The sequence below is a fragment of the Pelodiscus sinensis genome, chromosome 6 (assembly GCF_049634645.1).
Source record: "Pelodiscus sinensis isolate JC-2024 chromosome 6, ASM4963464v1, whole genome shotgun sequence".
In the NCBI taxonomy this organism is placed as follows: domain Eukaryota; kingdom Metazoa; phylum Chordata; order Testudines; family Trionychidae; genus Pelodiscus; species Pelodiscus sinensis.
This window is the reverse complement of record NC_134716.1, coordinates 59,899,723-59,915,003: the sequence shown is the minus strand read 5'-3', so window position 1 is coordinate 59,915,003 and position 15,281 is coordinate 59,899,723. Positions and strand designations below refer to the sequence as shown.

The 15,281-nt window shown below is 42.0% G+C and overlaps 1 protein-coding gene across 2 annotated transcripts in view; it reads left to right on the top strand.

Annotated features, from left to right (window-relative positions):
• The window catches only part of KCNN2 (potassium calcium-activated channel subfamily N member 2), a 192,032-nt gene that overhangs the window by 103,581 nt on the left and 73,170 nt on the right, over positions 1-15,281 (top strand). The gene's annotated exons all lie outside the window — the stretch shown is intronic.

Sequence of the window (15,281 nt, the reverse complement as noted above, 5' to 3'; positions counted from 1 at the left end):
TGGGTAATTTCATTCAACACAAATTCAACTATCCTCTGTGATGAGTCGTTTACTCCACACTGGAAAGTGGCCAACTGAGCCAAGTAATTGCCCAAGCTGCACCAGGAGGAGTAGCCAGGGAGCAGAGTTGATTAAAGGAAACTCTGAGTGGCACCACAGAAGAAGCCTGCCTGAGACTGTTTGCATAGAAAGACTTTGGGTTAACCCTGGAAAAGGGAAACATGGATTGTGACCTGGCTGGAGATCTGAGCCATGAAGAGGCCACTGTGGTTCCTAGATTGAAGCGGGTTCACAGGATGAGAGAATAATGACAAAGGCACCATTTAAAGAGGGTTCAGCAACTGGCACAGCTTATCCCCAGAATGGCCAACAGGAAGTGTCACTGTGGTGAGTTGCCCATGTGCCACCATGTTTATGCAGACAAATCACAGATCTGTGTGTCTACTCCAGACTCCAAACCTATCTCTTTCGGTCCACACTAAAATCTCAACCTGTCTCAGTGAGAGAGCTTTATCTCTGTCCAGCAGCCCAGGCTCAGAAATTGCAGTCTTGTCCCACTCATAATCAGTTCAGAAAGTTGCTGCAGAGATAATTTTCCTAGCCTGTCCTTTGACTGTCCCACCACTTACTTTGCAACCTTCCACTGGCTTCCTCCTCTTTGTTGCATCAAATACAAGTTACTGTCTTCACTTCAAAGGCCTTTTATGATATGTTCCCCACACTGCCTATTATCTCTCATTCAGTAGCTAGAGATAGACTCCTATCTCTTGTCTTCTCTCCTTTGCGCACTTGTTTAATTTTCAAACAAGCACCTGCATGCTTTCTCCAAATGCTGCCTCGCATGCTTAGGAGCAGCTCCTTGCAAACATTTGCAGAGTTATCTCCTTTTGTCCCTTCAAATCCCACCCCAAATGTGTATGCTGCAGAAATGCCTAAAAAAAGATTGACTGTGGTCAGGCTGTTGGTGATCTGAGGCCACTGCCTATCATGCTGACCAATACTGTGTCATTTTTTCCTGGACTCCCTTTTTGGTCTGTTTGTATCTATCTGTTGTTTTATACTTGGATTGTAAACTCTTTTTGTTCTTCTTGTTCTGTGTATACAGAACCTAGTACAATGGGATCTTGATCCATGATTATTGCTTCTAGGTGCCATAATAATGCAAATGTTGCCACTACTACTACCCATAATAATAATAAACCAAGGTTTTCATTTTTTCAGTTAATCTGTTTAAACCACATCAAAATGAACATGAAATTGTTCTCATATTTTTATCATCACTGTCTGTTCAGTGCAGAATCTCTTATTTCCTTTTGGTTTGATTGAAACTGAAACACGTTACTTGTGATCAAGTTTCTTTAATGGTTGTAAAAGTAGTCATAAAATATTCATTACAACAGCGATCAAACATGCCCTATTATCACCTTGATGTATGACTCTGTACCAATGCTATGAATGATCAAATAATTTCTTTTCATTCCAACTTTAGTTTTGGATGTTGCAGGGTGAATGTTAATTACTGTAAGTTTAAGTTGTAGTGCTTTTTAAATATTTACACTGTAAGGGACTAAAAATAGATGTAAGCATTTATGAATAGAGCTCTGCAAATCCGCTGATATGTGTTTTATATCCATGGGTATCCGCATCCACAGATGTGGTTGTGGGTATCCACAGCTCATTTTTTCGGATGCAGATGTAGATACAATATTTTTTTACTCACATAGGATTCTATTTAAGAAACTGTACTTTCCATTTCCAAAAGTTCCTGGTGATGTTTATTTATAAAACAACTATAGAAGAGTAAGGTGTTTTATCACTGAATCACTACCCTTGTATACACAACCAGTATGGGAGCAGACAAATCCTGGAAATGTAACTGATTCAGAGGAGAAAGTGGCCTTCAGTGTAATGCTAAAGGGAAATTTCTACATACCATGTTGTTGTTCAGCTTGAAGGGAGAAGAATTCATGAAGTTTTAGTGGAGGCAGTGGAGATGTACCAGTTCATACCAATGGTGAATTTAACTCCACTTTTTTTTTTAGATTTTACCCTTGATTATTTCTGGAGTGGTGATGGTTGTGCTTTTTGCCATAATTTTCTGAAATATGAATTAGAACTCTTTTTGCACTGATATGTTTTCTTTTAGCCTTGATTTAGAGAAATACTCTCACAATAATGGAAGATCACAAAGAAAGGAATAATGTGTCAGTGAATAAAATTCTCTTTAAAAATTACAAATAAAGACGTCGTTGAACCAGGACAATGCCAATTTACAATCAGTTCAAAAAATAGTATATCCAATACATCTACAAAAAAAGAGTTCCGTCCGTCCGTCCGTCCGTCCGTCCGTCCTTCCTTCCTTCCTTCCTTCCTTCCTTTCTTCCTTCCTTCCTTCCTTCCTTCCTTCCTTCCTTCCTTCCTATCTATTTAATTGTAGGATATTTTATAACTGATTAATGTCCCTTTTTTTCTTTTTTAAATTTATGCCAACTAAAGCTGGAAAAAATGGCAGTACTACAGTGGTTTCATAAATTTCTTTTGCTTTCATTTAAAAAAAAGTTCTAAATGCAGACCCAAAACAATTCCCCACGTCCCAACCCCGCTTTTTGATTTTCAAAACTAGGAAACAAAAGATACCAAACAGTTCCAGCCCTGTATTTTGGTTGATTTAATTTATTCAATTTCAGTGTTTGGAAAACAGAAAAATCAGTTGTTTCCACAGTTCTACTCCTAATTTTACTTGTGAAAATTCATGTAGAATCAGGACTAAAGCACCTGGAAGTTTCTGGGGTAACTAAACCGTGGATGAGCAAAATTGCAAGCTCTTCATTACCAAACCAGGAGTGAAACTGAGAAGTTCACAGCTACTTTCAAGGGCAAAAAAAAAAGTCTGTTTTTAATTTGAAATCTACAAAACATGATGTAGATGTTGATCTTCCCATAAAGAAAGGCAGTCATATTCCCACCCTGAAACAGTTTTTACATGATTGCAAAATTCTGTATGTTCCTATAATAGCCTTAATGCCATGTTCAAAGTCAAGTTATAATCTGAAGACTGCTTTCAAATTAAGATAAATTTTAGTGTCAAAGCAGAGTTCTTTTGTTTCATAATGTAGAACTTGTTTTGACTACTTTTAAAGTGAAATATTCTTAACTAAAAGACTTACCCAGTGTTGCCCGAGTCCTTCAGGGCAGGGGGCTGGCGGGGGGGAGGTGTACAGGAGTCAGGGCGAGGCCTTGAGGATGTGGGGGGGGGGGCTCAGGGCAGGGGGCTGGGGATATGAAGTGGTGTCAGAATCAGGGTAGGGGGTTGAGTAGGGGCTCAGGTCAGGGGACTGGAGATATGTAGGGGAGAGTGGAAGTCAGGGTTGGGGGTGAGAAGGAGCTCAGGGAAGAGGATGGGGAGTGCAGGAGTTTGGGCAGAAGTGAGGAGGGGCTCTCAGAGCAGGGGATGTGAGTGCATGAGTCAGAGATAGGGTTGGGAAGAGGGAGAGCTCAGGAGAGAGGGTGGAGGGCTCAAAAGGAGGTGGGAGTTGCCACGGGCTTCTCCTCAGGGTCAACGTGGGACAGAAGAGACTGTGTACCCCACTTACTGGCTTCTTCCCTGGGATGGGGGGGCACTCTGCCCACTGGCTTGTCCCTCGGGTCGGGGGGCTGCGTACTCTACCTGTCAGCTTCTTCCTGGTCCTGGGGTGGGAGTGGGAAGTGCACAGGCTGACCCTCCCCAGGGCTAGTCCATGTTTTTCCACCCCCACCCTCCTTCCCCGGTCTGGCACTGCAACCGAGGGCCAGGAGAGGGATTTGGTTGCTCTTTACATTGGCCAGTGGCCAGCAAGATGGTGCGCTCAGGCCCCAGGCTAGCCACCCTCTTCCTTGTGCAGCTCTCTCCTCTCATTCCTCCATACATTATAACTGTCCCCTGTGCTTGCTGCCCCCAGTGGTCACTCTGCAGTATAGTTGTCCCTCCGATCAGCCCCCTCTCTTTCCATGTTATGGAAGACAGTTAGATTCCAGGCATATCTCATTTTCCTGGCACAATCAAACCCTGACCTTGCTTTACAGACACAGACGCACAAAACTCTCATACATACATACATAGAGAGAGAGAGAGCAGTATTTTACCTCAGATGGACTATATCCCTGAAGAAAAACTGTAGAATGTATGATTGTACTGAAGCATAAATCCGTTTTTTCCACTTTTTTTGGGGGTGCCTTTTAATTTAGGAGAGTTGTACATTCAAATGGCAGCCGGACCGGGGGGGGGCGGGAGAGGGGGGAGGGCGGAGGGGGAATCTTAGGCTTTACCATCTGTTTTCTCCTGCTACTTGATCTAGTTTGTAAGCTAAAAAAAAGAATATAACATTTGTAAGATAGTAATCATGTCTGTGGTAGCAAACTGCAGGGCTGTGAGCCACAATTTTGTCCATAGATATTTATACATTTAATTTTAATATGCTAGTAGAATTTGGCCCTGTGCCCTAATTGCATAGTCCAGCGGTACAAGAAGGTTGGATTTTGTAGGAGGAATTTCGTATGCTTCAAAAACTGATACTTGTATGAAGGGAATACTGAAAAAGTGCACTGTATTTTTAAATATTCTTGTTTCTCCTCCCTTCATGAGAATCTTTTAAATCAAGATTGCAGTAATATCCAGTTTATTTAATTTAGTTTCTTTTCCAGCTTTGTGGTCTCCTTATATTAGGGATGTTAACATGCAGGTAATTGGGTAAATGTGTAACCGTTTAAAATCTCAGTGGTTACATGGTTACTTGCACCTGTAGCGCAGGGTAGCAGTCAGTGCATGCTGGGAGTCAGCTCCCACCTGCTGCCCCACTCCTGGCTTGCTGGCTGCTTCCTCACGCTGCAACTTCTGATACAGCAGCTGGTTTCCCAGTGTCAGGGTGAGAGCCTGCGAGTATCCATGAACATTAACAAATAAAGCCCAGGCTTATCAGTTAACTGTTTATACTTTCACACCCCTGCCTTATATGTCCTTCCTTTTGATTTAATTTGCTGTTTCAGTACGTAAGTGCTGATTTTACCTTGAAAATTTCAAAATCAACTAGAGTTTTTAATAATCTTTTCCCTAAGTAATCTTGCAAATGTACGCTATTTCTGTGGCTAATGTGTAAAGAAATAATGTGTAAAGAAGTGAGAAGGGGCTCAGAGCAGAGGATGGGGGGTGTAGGAGTCAGGGCAGAGGTGAAGGGGGGGGCTTAGGGCAGAGGGTGGGGAGCAGGAGTCAGGGCCGGGGGTTTGAAGGAGGGGGTAGTTCAGGAGATAGCTCACAAATGTAGCATCCAAAAATTGAATCAATTAATGTAAGGAATTGACTTAAGCTTCATCAATAAAAAGCACTTTAAAACCCATTTATGAAGTTCCACACAATGGCAGGGATACCATTTCAGAAAAGAAATAGGGAAGTGGGAGATGCAAAGTTGCGTTACAATATAATCACAAATGTTTTATTTGATATCTTACAAAGTTGGGGAGGAATATGAAGCTGGGGGGCAAAACATGGGAGATGTATGAAAAGTCTGGGTGGGGACCCCTTTGCCCCATGGCAAATGGTACCCCTGAATAAGGGGTCTGCAACCAGTGCAGTTGGATCAGTACAACTTGGATGACGGTCAGTCCTAAAATAGTGTTGGAGATGAGTGGTTTGATATTTGAACCTGTAATGTTGCCTTTAGTTAACGGATACCACTGAGTCGTGGAAAGGTGTTGTCAAATTAGATAGGCTGTTAACAGCAGGGACTTGACAACTTGTGTTTCTGAGGTGGAATCACTGAATTCAAGTAGGTTTCTTGTTGAACTGCAAAACAGCTACAGATAAAGCTACCTATAAGTAGGTAACAAAGTATGTACACCCAGTTTCCAAAACCAAATGGCCAAACGCATTCAGAATTCAGAACCGGAGAATCATTGTAATAGGGAGAGAGGTATAGGAACGGATGCTTTTACTGGCTGAGAGAAAGTCCAGGTCTATGCTTAATACTTTTGCCAGCATAGTAATGTCAGTTAGGAGTGTGATATTTTTATGACATTTTTATCACAATAGAAGACCTACTGTAGTAGCTATACTGGCATAAAAGTTCTTGTACCAGCATAGCTTATTTCATTCAAGGCTACATGATATTCTTGTAAAAGCATTCTTTCACCAGTATACATTGCATCTGTACAGCACATATACAGCTGAACCTGAGAATTATGAACACCTTGGGATTAGAGGTTGTTCATAATAAGGATGTGAGTACTCAACTACTCGCATTCCGCCCCCTTCTCCCCTCCTCCCCCCGCTTGCTGCCTCTGATTCAGAGGCAGCAAGAGGACAGTGAAGCAGGAGCTGGTGCTGGGGGGATCCAGCTTAAAAACAGAATCAGAGGCAGCAGTGGGGAGGGGGAAGCTGCTACAAAGCAGTCTCTGCCCAGGGTAGGCCCAGGCTCACCATGAGGAGATGCAGAGCAGCCTATCTGCAGCGGCCTGGGCTGAACATGAACACAGGTTGCTCTGGCAGCAGCCCCTGTCTGTGGGGGGGTCCCAGCTTCCCACTGAAGGTACCTTGGTGGACCTGTGTTCCTGTATGGTGCTTAATTTTTTGAAGAGGGCTTACCAGCCAGGGTTTTCTTGGACAGAAAGGGGGGACACTGTTCATGATGCACTTCTGCAAAAGGCACTGTAATGCCCTGCAGGATACAGGCACCGTCATGCCCTGCTGGAGTCTGCATGAGCTGGGACTGAGCAAGTCCAGCTCAGTCTCAGCTCATGCTGGGTCCAGGAGCTGCCCCCGCTGCAGCTCTGTATTTTAAATGTAGTAATATAGTAAGAGCTGGGCTACTTGCTACATTTAAACTGCAGAGCTGCAGTTGGGGTAGCTCCTGGACCCGGGATCAATCACCTTCCCTTATGGATTAATCGTGTAGATGATACAAATTGTAGTGACTACACGACTAGCCAATTATCCACATCTTAATATTCTTAGTTCATAACTCTGAACAAAATATTTTTGCTAATGTTTCAAAAGTTTACAATTGAACGGTGATTTAATACAACTTTAAAACTTTATTATGCAGAAGAAAATGCTGCTTTTAATCATCTTAAAAGCACAGAAACATGGGTTTTTTTTTAAAAAAAACTTTCTCTTTTTTTTGGTCTGCTGCTGTCTAATTGAACATTTGCTTCCACCGTGGTTTGCTGAGGTTCAAAAAGTACTTTCTGTGTTATAAGATGTACTTTGGTTTTGCAGTCTAGCACTTTTATTCACACACATGCTACTTCTAAATAAATTAGACTAGTATACAGTAATCTATGTCTTGTTAATTTATTTATATTCCAACAAGGTAGTTGAAATTTTTGATAGATTGCAGCTTCTTAGAGTCCAAAAAAGACCACTTGGAAGCCAGAACTTTATGGTACCATCTTTTCTTGAATTGACATTTCTCATCATTGCTATTATGTAGTTGCATTATGTATCTGCAGTTTATGAAGGAGACAAACACACTCAGATGGTGAAGGTACCTTGGTGTACCTGTGTGGTGCTTAATTCTCAAAGAAGGCTTAGCAGCCAGGGTTTTCCTGGACAGAAAGGGGGGACGCTGTTCATATGCATCCTGATGCACTTCTGCAAAAGGCACCGTGATGCCCTGTAGGATTCAGCCCTTTTCCGCTGCTTCTCAGAGACTTGAAGACACTTCATATTGGTGCAAAACCTGTGCTCTTATTTCTGATCAAGTTCCCACACCTCTTTCCAACTATATACAGGCTTTTAACAAAAGCTTGGCCTGCCACAGGCCTGGCTAGCAATAGACTAAGGGAACTCCTACCTTCCTCTCCTCCTGGTCTCTGACTCCTCCATCTGCCCCACCCTGCCTTCCCTGCCTATTTGTTTTCTCTCATTTCCACCCAGCCTTATGGCTCCTGCTAATGAGGCAGGCAGATGTGTTCAATAACAAGACTAGCGTAGGGCCTTTTACCCAGCTCAGTCCATTACCCCTGCTGGAGTGGGAGGAGCAGATTAAGGTTTCTCTAACAGCCCCCTGCCACATTTTTTTAAATGTCTGCTGCAGGATTATTGTCCATTTGGGATTGGTTTGTTGAACAAATGTAAATTGAGACACACATCAATTCATGTCAGCATATTTAGACTTAGATCCCTGCATGCAAGCTGGGAGGGAGTGGGGGAAGGGTGGTTGCCTTCTTAATAGCCCAGCTTGTAGTGTCCCATACACTAACTTGTCTTGCCTGGGTAGTCATGATCACCATGTACTCTGATTTTTTCCTCCCATTTTAGTCAATGGAAGCTTTACCATTGACTTCAGTGGGCGCAGCATCATGCTCTATATGAATAAATGCAAGTGCCACACTTAAATGTTCGTATTATTATGGAGCTTGTCAGAGAAACCAACAGACTCTCTGGGCCCCTGAGCAAGGTGGGGTACAGCTCCATGCTCCTGGAAGGGAAGGGGCCACATGCAGAAGGAGCAGGGTTGGGACAGACTGCCCTCAACATTGCCCAGATCATGCCCTCCCCATCGCTGTCCACATCATGCCCCCTAGGGCTCCAGTAGCAATTTAAAGGGCTTGGGGCTCTGGGTCCCTTTGATTTGCTGGGTTCTGAGGCAGTTGCTTCCTTTCTCCCTGTCAACGGGCCTGGGGCTTGTGAAAATAAAGCATTCTGCTCTGATTGTACAATACTTTGCTGTTCTGTAATGTTGATAAATTGGACTGCTTTGTATTCTGCCTTTTACAGGTCATTTCTTTGGGCAATAACATTAGTGCTTTGAACATTCTGCTAAATTTCCATTTATCATGAAAGTAGATTCAAAATAGTCTCCTGAACTAAGTGATTGATTCGCCTACCTCCTGAATGAATTCTATAAATGGGGGGGGGGGGGGGGGGGGGAGTTATGATGTGAACACATCAAAGAGTGCTATCTGCATCAAAACCAAGACTTTAGTTATTTTCTGCCTTAACCTTAACCCTTTATTATAAAAAAAATCCTTAAACTATTCTCTCTGGATTAATGCAACATGCATTCAGACTGTGTGTTAATTCATTTTATATACTCTTTCCTATATGAAAAGATTCTCTTCCAATTCAATAGATTTTCTCTGGCATAGGAAAGTGAATCATCTATTCATTCTGGCAGATGTAGAGTAACCTCTTAAAGCTTTACCCTACACAGGGCACTTTAGATCAAGAAGCCTTGATAATATGTTTCATTAAACAATTTTGTTCCAGAATTTCTCACAAATGTCCTCAAGGCCCAAGATGTGCATGTTTTCCTCAATTATTCATTCTTGTTGTTTAAGAGTTGTGTAGTGTTTTAGGATGATTTCTTTATAACTACTGTTAAAGAGATGTGTTTGATTTTCACTTTAAATCTCAAAACATACAAAGTGTCTTTGTAGGTTAATAAATGTGTTCCAATTAATTGGAGTTAGAGGGTCTCAACACCAAACATGACATAGCCCAAAAATCTCTCTTCATTTGACTGTGCTTTTGACTTAGGATAACATCAATTTCATCGGCATGAGTGACTGTGTGAGCAGTATCACAAAGCAGGTAGACAGCAGATCTATATAAAATGCAGTATCTGTCACTCACACAACTATGTCAGGTGATCGTTTGCTCTTGTGTCCCTTTTATTTTTTATCAATTCTAGATTTAATTGTCATGAGCTACTCATCTGCATTCACAGTGGAAACTCTCAGCTATGCTCAGGTTTGCCTACCTCTTTGGTGGCACAAATATATACATGCTCTCTTTATGCCAGCAAATGAATTGTGGACATAATCTTTAATGCTTATATGTGTCTCTCTTTTTTAAATTGCACCCACAGACAAGTGGTTGGGCCACTGAAAATTTGCTCCACACTCTAGACTGTCTACTACAGCTATTACAAAAAACAGGACTATGTAGCACTTTAAAGACTAACAAGATGGTTTATTAGATGATGAGCTTTCGTGGGCCAGACCCACTTCCTCAGATCAAATAGTGGAAGAAAATTGTCACAACTATATATACCAAAGGATACATTTTTTTTTAAATTGTATCCTTTGGAATATATGGTTGTGACAATTTTCTTCCACTATTTGATCTGAGGAAGTGGGTCTGGCCCACGAAAGCTCATCACCTAATAAACCATCTTGTTAGTCTTTAAAGTGCTACATAGTCCTGTTTTTTGTTTCAGCTACACCGGACTAACACGGCTACATTTCTATCACTATACTACTGCTATAGCATCAGATGCAGTTAATTCTGAGCTTTGCATAATAAAGATCTTTCACATGTGAGCCACTTTCTCTAGCTACACTATGCTATTTTCTGGGTTTCCAGTAGCTGTAAATAAGGGTGCTTCTGCACCATAAATATGGCATCTTTCATACATTGAACAGCCATTGTCAAACTACTTCTAGTGGCTGCTATTAATTTTTGCAATTTTTTATGGAGTTGATGAGATGTCACAGTGCAGAACTTATTTTGGAGTATCATTTTTGCATTCTTTTTGTTCCAAATGAGAGGATGAAATTCTGTCTTTTTAAAAAACTGCTGGATGAAGAGATTCTGAAATATTTCACCTTTAGTTGATATTTGCGTGAGTACATGTGCGCACCTCCCACAATGTCATTTGAAAGACTCATTAAGTTGACATATCATTATACACAAAAGAATGAAGTATGTGGACTACAATAACATTATGAAAATGTTGCCTAACTATATTAAACAACTTGAAACTTCTGTAAAATATGATCTATTGCCTTTCAGTAGTTGAATTGAACACATTACATATTTGTTTAAAAAAATCCTCTTCTTCACATTTCCATATCTTCATCAATTGTGTTTTATTTCCATAGCCCAAGGTTCTCACAGTCCATGTTAATACTAGAGTCTTGGAAATTAAGTCTGTGCGGGCTCATGACAACCCCCTAACATACTCTCTTTTTTAAAGTCCTTTGGGAAAACTTTTTTTCTCTTTTAATTAGTATATTTCTTGCAGTAGTCAGATTGAGAGCAAGGGCCATTTCCACACCAATTACTATGTTTCCATTAGTTCTTGGGAAGTTCTGTAGGAATGTGTTCAATTCAGCCATTTAATGTTCATATTATTGTACAGCTGAATGCTGAACTGTGCTGGCTATTTCACAAGTACCTATGAAGGCATAATATCTGTCTCAAAGAATTAATTCCAAAAATACTAATGACATATGACGGTTGGGAGGAAATGGATACAATTTATTTAGATATATATAATACACGCACACACGAACAACTTTAAGCATTACAATAAATAAGTTCAAGTTGTGGCAGGGGTGTCATCATAAATTGGCTGACTTCTGAAATATGTTGGCCAGAAGTAAGTCTCAAAGAGAAATTAATTGCTAGTTTTCAATTGATAACAGCATTGTACAGTCATTCTTTAAAATATATAGGTGCTTGCATATATGGAAAACTTGGTAATCCAGTATAAAAAGAAAGTTTAAACAGTAGCAGATGTCTCGTGTGCTTCTTCCCATGGACGAAGGGAACATAGGAACATTCTTCTAATGCTGTTTCAGCCCCTGTTCACTGTTTCTCCCTCTAAAAATCTTTACATGGACGATCTAAATGTTAAATGTGGTGTCATATAGGAACAGAAATAATGAGCCCCCTCCAAAATGCTAAATAAAATATTGTAGCATGTAAATTCATATTGTTCATATTGAATTTGGGAATCCAAAAATATAATATATCTTAATCATATCTTAATCATATCACAGACACTTACCTTCCTTCCTCCCCCTCCCCCCCCCCCACCCCCGCATCCCCCTTCTGTTCTGCAATGTGATTTGTCCTTTTCATATTTGTTCATTTTTTTAATTGTATCCTTTGGTATATATGGTTGTGACTACTTTCTTCCACTATTTGATTTGAGGAAGTGGGTCTGGCCCACGAAAGCTCATCATCTAATAAACCATCTTGTTAGTCTTTAAAGTGCTACATTGTCCTGCATTTTGCTTAATCATATCTGATATTGATCTCTGTATGATTTAGAACGACTTGGAGCATGGACTGTATCCAGTTTTTTCCTCTGTAAAATACCATGATGAGTTGAGTTGTACAAATAATAAATTATTATGAGCAATGCTGTGTAGATAGAAATATGTGAAAACAGAAATGAAAATTGTAATTTACCATATAGATATTTTTCCAGTTGTTGGGCTCATTTAGGGAATTGTTCAATATGATGTGATTATAACATCAAACAAACTTTACAGTCTGGTATTTAATTAGTCATTAGATGTGAAATACAATTCCCATTTGTATATTTTTCTTTTAGGTTTAAATTTTTAGTTTAATTTAGGAATTTAATTTAGGAATTATTATATGAATCTGTAGCCTCCCCAACAGCATTCCATAGCATCTTTAACAGCAATGGTAAAATACACTCTATGACAAAATATTTAGACACAATAACATCTGTAGCATCATGGACATCAGCAATCTGATCAGGACCAGTGCAGAGATGCTGGGCTTTTTTTTAAAGCATTACCATTACAATACGAACATTTAAAACAGAAACAGCCACCACCCACCACTATCTTTTTCTGCTCTATTGTAAGCCCATGACAAATCTTGAGTTGATTTCACTGAGATCAGACATGGGCCCACACACTTTAAAAGTGGAGACTCCAGATATTAGTGCAGTGAAAGTTGAATAAGTACTTCACGTTACTTAAATGGTCTCTGCCCCAAACACCTTACAGCCTTTTTGTCCTGTGTTTACATAGCATCTAGTACATCCCATGACAAGGGTTACTGTGATATAAATTAATAATAATAATAATGAGAAAAGGAAACTAAACCAAACATTTCTTCTGAATGTTAGCCATGTTCAGATGCAGATGAATGTGCAGAATTTTATTGATTAAACTGATCAGAATCTGCTGGTGTAAGCTGTGGCAACAGAGCACTGAGTGCACTGACCAGGCAAAAATAATGCAGCCATAACTGATGGCTCCCCACTCTCAAAGAGACAGTGAGATGGAGCTAGTGAGCCCTCTCAGCCACACTAGAGCAGAGGAAAAAAGGAATTCTTTATTCCCCTTAACTCTTCTGCAGCACAGAGGAAGAGAAAAGATCTGGGAAAGGGGAAGAAAAGGAGTAAGCTGTAGCTGATAACTGTGTTGGGGTCCCATCTCCCCTTCAGCACACGGTCTGTATGAAAGAGAGAGAAAGATGAATCCCTGAGAACTAAAGATAAAGGGGTTGTGGATAAAGAGTGTCTCTATCTACACTACCAGCCTCTATAGGATGAGAAGAAGAAGTATGGTAAAAAATACTAGCACATCAACACTGAATTAGGTCTTATCGAAAGCCTTTTGAACCCCATGGAAAGACTGCCACTGAGCTTAGGATCAGGTCTTTGGTGCCAAATGTAATTGGAAATGGCCCCAAATACAATTCAGATGAATGGAGACTCCTGCACGTTCCTTGTACGTTACACTTACAAATGTTAGTAAATTGCAGAGTGTAACTAAAAACAAATAAGGTAATTGCTTTTATTGGCATTGTTATTTTTCAGGAAAGACATCAGTGTGACACTAGTCTTGTGTGTGTGTATGTGTGTGAGAAAGAGGTGAGTGTATTTAATATCAGAGAAAGTAAAAACTTAATTGTCAATTATTGTCTTCAGAATTTTCCACTTCAATTAATTTAACTAATTAAAAACAGGCAGCGTTTCCTTCTACAGAAGACTAATCGCAAGATGAAAATCATAATAAATATGGAGTCAGTATACTGAATTGTAACAATACTTCATATTGTAATATATAACCTAAATATGGAACGAAGAAAATGACATCCTGTCTAAAATGACACAGGACCAAGAGTGGCTATCACAGGGTAGAATGCCAAAGACCGGCCAATCTCCACAAATGTCTGGTATATTCTACAGTTAGAGCTCACCAACCCAGTAACAAATGCAAATTCATGGGTTGTTATAACAGTCTTATCATGGAGTCATAGAGAGTCCCTTATAACCTTCATTTTGTCTTGCCACCCAGGCAAGCTGGACTCAGTAATAAATGGTCATTTGCATCAAAAATCATAAAATGTTGAGGTTGCTGCCAAACCCAAGAAACCATTCACTTACCACAGATCAATTGATACCCAGGATCTTATACCGGGGCGGACAAAATATGGCCTGTTCGATCCCGCCTGTGGCCCACCCTGCTGCTCTCTCCACCCGCAGGCCAATCAAGACCTGAGGGCAGGAGACTGCATGAAGTCATTCACTGTTTAAAGTGGCTGGCAGCTCCCTCCCCCTGACAGAGGTGCACAGAGTCTAGAGCAGGGATGAGGAACCTTTTCTGGTTCGGGGGCTGCTGTCCCGCAGAAAAAAAAAAACCCCAAACCCTCACTGACATGGCCCCTAACTGAGAAGGAGAAAGACATTCCCCACAGTCCTTTTGCATACTAGAACCTAGTGGGGCCCAGGCTAGTAGATTTTGTGTGCTCTAGTATCTCAGTATGCACGGGCTCCCAAATGCTAGGAGGGGAGCCCTGAGACTTGGGGGCTGGATGCAAGCAAGTCGGGGGCCGGATCTAGGCAAGCCAGGGACCACCTCCGGCCCCCAAGCCTGAGGTTCCCCACTTTTGGCCTAGAAAGAGACACCAGCTGTTTTGAACAGTGGATGACTTTGAGCACTTTGAGCGGCTTCCCTGGGAGGGGTGAGTTGAGCGCAGGGATTTCCCTGTGCCGTGGGAGCGGGGGTCGACTCCAGGGCAGGCACCCACGGGGGTTGGCCATGCTGCAGGAGGGGAGGGGACTGGCTTGACCAGGTCATGCCGCGGAAGGGGGGTTTGTCCCCAGGTCAGGTGCCCGCACGGGTTGGCTGCGCTGCGGGAGGGGAGGGGGGGATTGGCCGGGCCGGGCCAGGCCACGCTGTGGGAGGGAGGTTTGGTCCTGGGGCAGGCGCACACGGGGTTTCCCCATGCCGCGGGGGGGGGGGGGGGTGGCGGGGGCAGAATTGGGCCTGGAGGAGGCACGTGCTGGCTTCCCTTTGTGGGGGGGGGGGGAGAATCCTGGAAGGAGGCAGATGCAGGGGACTCTCTGCTGCCACTGACACTGCCCCCCGTCCGCACTCCCCAGACCCCGCTCTCCTGTCACCAGCTACAGAACTCTGTCCCCACTCCCCAGCTACAGAACTCTGTCCCCATTCCCATCCCCACTCCCCGAACTCTTTCCCCACTGGCACCCTGTCCCCAACTGCAGAAACCTGTCCCCCCTGGCACTCCG